Consider the following 6360-nt stretch of genomic DNA (forward strand, 5'->3'; position numbering starts at 1 on the left):
ATATATATATATATATATATATATATATATATATTAGTATAAATAAATATGTTATATTTGTATCCATAAATATTTCTTATTTTTTATATATTTTTTCTCAGTGTTATTTATATTTTAGGAATTATAATGTGCTATTTAAAAATTCGTTATATTTCTAATGAAATTTACTATGTTCCTTAGAACAAGGTAGATTTTATTGACAATGTATTCTGGCACACTACTAGAACATAGTAAAACTGAAAAGAATTTATAATATTCAAGGACAACAGAAAAAACTAATATTCTGTCTGTGTATAATTTTACCGCGTCTCATTAATTTACGCGTAAAGCATAATTTCGATTGCTTGAATTTTAATCAAGTTTTGGAATAATCCATAGAAACTACCGTGGCAGTTAAGTTACGACTTTTGGCGTTAACTATGAAAGTCACATGCCTTTTTGCATTCTCTGACTGAAAATTCGACTATGCTTAAAAACGTAAGTCTACTTGGGGTTTTTCATTGATTTGAAAGGGCCGTCTCTATCGTTGGAGCTACATCTTCACGTACGTCACACGAATGTTTCGCTCACGTAAATCATCGCTTATCGTGGCGAACCTCAATGTTTTAAATTAACTTCTCAACGGGTCGAAGCTAAAATGATCGCGTTGCCGCTCCCGCTTTTCGAGGGGCGACCCGGACGTTGGAGAATGAGAAAAAATTGCGAAAGATACGGCGCGAGGTGACGAAGGGCGCGAAAGGGATCGAGACCCGATTTTAATCCCGGTCGGATTAACGCCGCCAACGACGACTTTCGGCGCGGGCATTTTTCAATTTTAAACGACGGGTTAGGGCACGAGGTGAGTTGCAGTACGAAGCACGGAGGATTGTAGGGTGGGTGAGCGGGCGGGAGGTGCAATTTGCAGTAAAGCAAACGGCGGCCGGCGATCGCGCGGCTTTATCGGCCACCGGGGCCTCTAAAAGCGCACTCGCCGGCCCCGCAAATTGCTCGTCGCGAGATTTTATCGAGCCGTTTAGCCCCTAACTCGACATCGACGTGTCGTGTCGTATAATGCATTCCGGTCGAAATACAATTCGCATTATAATATCGCCATTACAACAGCGTGTTCTATCGATTTTCGATAAGGCGACGCGTTTTTTTCGCGTTATCGCAATAAAACACTCTCCAGACTTATTTATTCATACAGGCTAAGTTTCTTGCGAATGCGCATTTATATTGGAAGATCATTTGTAACTTGTAATTATTAAATTACGTGCTTTGAGGTTGGTTTCGACAGTATACAACAATATAATCTTATTCTTAACGGATATCCTCATACATTTAATCTTATTCTTACGGAGATCCTGTGAGAAAAAAAATATCTAAAAATTAGTAAATATTTACTGGGTGGACATTCTGACAGCATATCTACTTACATAAATTTAAATTCTTTTATTTAAATAGAATAAATAATTGCTTCTTCAGAGGAGAAATAAAGATTTTCTTGAGATTTTAAAAATATGTACATTTTCTTATTTGAGAAATATTTTATATCAGTATGAGTAAATACATATACTGTTAGTATCTACCAAATGAATATTTACTATTTCTTAGATATTTTTTTCTCAGTGTATACATGGTTTCAGAAGGATTCATCTAAAATCCGAAGGATTTCATCTATTTTCCGAAGGAAAATATTCTAGCAAAAAGAAACTTAAAAAAGATGCAAGATGTTATATATGTTAATTTCCTATAATCTCATATTTTAAGCGAAAATTCTTACTGAAAAGTATTCCTTTTCTATTGAAATAAACTATTAATCACAAATCTACTTGATATTATCTCAATTTTCTTTTTCTTTTGAGTCAATAGGAATGAATATGTTTGCTTGAAATAGAATGCTCTTTTTTAGAAGCAACTTCTATTAAAAACAAAATTCGTACTGTAGATAAAAGACGAAACTTACCCAACTTTAAGAAATATTAAAATATTTTCCTTTTGGTTTTAGAAGAATTCTCTTTTGAGGCCATATGTACGTATAAAAGGATATCTTTAGAAACATCACGTGGAGAGATCTTTTATTTTTTTGCAACAGCTGCCAAATAAGCAACTCGGAGCGGTTCAATAAGTAAACTTATCATAACTCGATCATCAAACTCATTGTTTATTCCACAAAAGTAATTTAATATTTTCGTATTTTATTATCCACCCTTTCTTCGTCTATATACAAATTAAATGGTAAGATTTATTCCGGGTTGCATCTGAATGATAGAATTAATGTAACTCTGGCGCTCTTCTGATCTGTAATTTAAATCCAGGAGTTCTATAACGTCTCTGATTAAATCTCTCCAAAGTAAAGCTACCTAAAGTCAACTGATCTTTCATGTTATGAAAATTCAAATACGATGTATTTCTGTATGCACTGATATCTAGAAATACGAAGTATTTTTATCTACTTGATTATTTCAAATTTTTTAAATTTAGTGATACTGAAATTTAGCAATAGAAAATAGTTTTAACTTTAAGGCTCCTGACTAGTTGTCGCGGTTATTTTGATTTATAACGTCGGAAGCAAGAAAATACACGTTCAAAATTCTTACAAAATACGTCGAAATAAAAGGATGTATCTACAATGTGACTTTGCAATTGATTGAACGAATTTGTAAAATCCATAAACTTTTCCCAGTTCTAACAATCAATAAATAATCGTAAAATTAATGTGACAAAACAAAAAGAAAAGAGATTAAAACGGAAGATTACACGTTAATTTTATGATTATTTATTAATTATTAGAACAAAAGGCAAGAGTTCGGATCTGCATGATTGCAAGTATCATTTTATGGATGCATCTATTTATTTCGAAGTATTTTGCAGGAATTTTGAGCGAGCATCTTCTCGCTTCTGACGTCATCAATCAAGAGTTCGCGAGTATCCAGAAGCTTTGAAAGTTCCCCAATGTCGTCCCCTAATCGACGTTTGTGGCTTACACAATTTTACTCCTCGATGCTGCTTGATTAACATCTGCAAGTTCTACAAGCCACAATTAGCGAGGAGTTATTCTCTGTATTATTCCACTCCTACGAACGGTTTCAATCTGATAAGGGATTCGTAACACTCGTGAATCGTAAGCGCTCGCGTCGGCATAAGTTCCCAAAGAAGAACTATCTCGTTCGAAGCTGAAACTTTCGACAAAGTCAAACGGCACTACGGGGAGAGTCAGCGATACAACTTTTGATGGGGCACGGAACTCTTGGGGAAGCTACGCCGCGGAATTTTGCCGGGACGGACACGTAGAATTACCGTCGCGGCAAAAGACACACGACGACTCTCAAAGGGACGAGGCACGCCTTTGTCGATACCTTCGACAGTTTTGTGATACCTTCGATACCTTTGTCGCTTGTGAATAATCCTTTTTTTTTTAGAATCCTTTATTTTAATTTTTTAATTATGATCCTTTAATATTCCTTTAGAATCTTTTATTTCGATGTTGCACAAATAGCGCACCGCTTGTGGAACTTGTGATCTCCTCAGTTTAGTTGATTTTTTCTTGGTACTCTTTATAATTAACAATTTATTGAAAGAGTATATATTGCGTGTCCTCGAAAGTTTTCTGTACATGTACACACGGAAAATTTCTAGACGATTGTATGATATTTTAACTTTAAAAGCAGGGTTATTCGGATTTTTTTTTTTTAATAACTTTGCATTTCTTCCCACTTCAAAATTTCTAAGACTTCATATATATTTAAAAAAAAAAAATAGTATAGCAAGAGCATTTGAAGCTTACAGTAGCGGCAATATAATTTCAATTATTTTTTTTCTCAAGTTATTTTAATAAAATTTAATTAGTCTTATTCGGCTATTTGGGTCAGTATCTTTCTTCTGTGAAATAATGTAATAAATATAGGTACAGATCGATAAGAATAATCAGAGATTTATAGTTTATTACTTGTTAAATGATGACAGACTATGAATGTCAGTCTAAATATTTCGACTCGGATATTTCTGTATTTTCGGTGAGTTAATCAAACGGTCGGTTAATAATGGTTAGTAACGGAAGTTTCCTGTATAATAAATGATTTGGCATACCTTGAAATTATATGATGTACCATCGCTCGGCTTCCTGTGTCCTCCGTCTTAGCTCTTCGACTCAATATCTTGGTTGCTTCGTCATGGTATTTGCACTGACACTGACACTCGCGTAGACACGATTAAATCGAAGATATACGTGCGAAATAGCGCGATGCCGATAAGAGATTAATTAAATATCTTAAAATTTGGACGAAATAGTTAAATTATCCGAGAGGAAATAGATAACGTATATATTGACACACGTAGCACGTGATGTGTGTGTCGCTCGCTAGCTCAGAACTGAATGAAAACATCTGGAAAAGTCCACAAAGATAAACTTGATCGTCTTGAAACTTCGCATATTTTGATCGTGTAGAGAAACAATAGATAACGTACATAATAGAAACTGAATGGAAACACCTGGTAAAATCCGCGAGATACAAAGATAAGTTTGACCGTCTTGAAGGTTGCGAATGTTTTGATTGAAACAAAAATACCTAAAGTTTATTCGAGTTGCTTGTACTATTCACACTTTTATACCTAATGCATACTAATGTACTCTAAATAACAGAAACTTTCCAAAATACGTTCTGAAGACGCTTTTAGGACGAAGGGACGTCATCAGAATATTTTTATGACGTCCTTTGAAAGAATGAGCTGTCTGAAAATGATAATATCGAACAAATTTATTCACATTAATTGAACTTTTTACACTTTTAGCGCACTTAAATTAACACATATGTGCGTACTGAGCGCACATTAATTCTTTAGTCCCGATCTACAATAGGTGTAGTAAGCTTTAAGCTTTAAGAAATTGACCAATCATAGTCGAATTATAGAAGAATCGTGATTGGTTAATTTCAACAACAAATCGATTCGAATAAATCTCTATTTGCCTAGCAGAGTTACGTTAACATATTGAGTAGCACGAGTCATTAAACGATGACGTTCGAGACTTAAGGTGACCCAATTATGGATCGAGTCTTTCGGGACCTTTACTAATTAAGTCTTTCGGTCAGACTTGATTAATTAATGTATTAAAAGAATACATATTATGATTAAAATCTGGACATAATTTTTTTATATTATTTAGTTCCTTTACAATTGTATTCTAAGTTTACATCCACAAACATTAATGTTTAATAAAAAATCTAGAGTGTCATTTGGTTTATTGGTTATTTTAAATTATAAAACTGTTAGTACTTGTGTTGCATACGTCATTATCTTATATAAACTAAAACAATGTGAGTGAGTTATGGGCATTTTTAATATAAAATTGGATATTTCTATAACTCATTATGGGGACATAAAAGTTTTACTTGCTTATAATTGAAAGTTATCTTCAAGTATTTCTAATTCATCCTGTTTAAATTTCGAATCAATTAATTTAGAGTCTAATCATTTTGCTTCAAAACTATGATGTTTATATATTGGTACTGATTTTTAATGTTTGACCGACAAATTTATACAAATAAATGAAAATTACTCTAAAATGACGTTAAATGATCCATAAATAAGACTGTTACTTTATAACAGATTCTAAATGTCGACTCGGGGTTGCATGTAGAAATAAAACATTCTCTCTTAGATAATATATAATAGTTCTATGTATCGCATATCTAATATACTCGCTATAAATTCATTTCACTTAAGGTATTGCTTTAAAAAATTTTCTTCATCGGTAATATTATCGATTTGGAAAAAAGAAGAAAAGACTCGAGATTTTAACGAGGAGCTTAGTAATCGGCTCGGTGCGATTACTGAATGTCTCTGAGCTCTAGTGGAAGCTTGGCCTTGTACCTAGCCGGATAATTCCGAGTCCTTAATTTCTGTTGATCTTTGGGGATCAAGGATTCTAAGTTTGCAAGCTGTGAAAGCAAATGATTTCTTTCCTTCTACAGCAACTTTGCTTTTCGAAACTTTGCGGAAAGCATCGTGAGAAGATCTCAGTGTGAAAGCATATCTATATATAAGGTATCTGGATTTAGACTGAGCGCCTGTGTGCAAGTGAAACTCGTTAAACTGAACAGATGACTTTTCAGTCATCTACCAAAATTTTGAAAGTTCTACCACGATAATTACTGAGGTATTAATAAAAGAAAAACAATTGGAGAGTGAGTATGTAAGATGTAGCGAGACGATCTTTATAGACAATAGGAGATCAAGAAACATGTCTAGGATATCTCTTCTCTGCTAGTCTGCAGGGTTCGTCCCATCGCGTCGCATATTGATTGACTAATTTTATTTCATTATTATATATGAATACTTATGAAGACACAGAGAGAGAGAGAGAGAGAGAGAGAGAGAGAG

This window comes from Odontomachus brunneus, unplaced genomic scaffold (assembly GCF_010583005.1).
Source record: "Odontomachus brunneus isolate Ranch 3 - 2012 unplaced genomic scaffold, Obru_v1 Obru_scaffold_014, whole genome shotgun sequence".
NCBI classification, from domain to species: Eukaryota; Metazoa; Arthropoda; class Insecta; order Hymenoptera; family Formicidae; genus Odontomachus; species Odontomachus brunneus.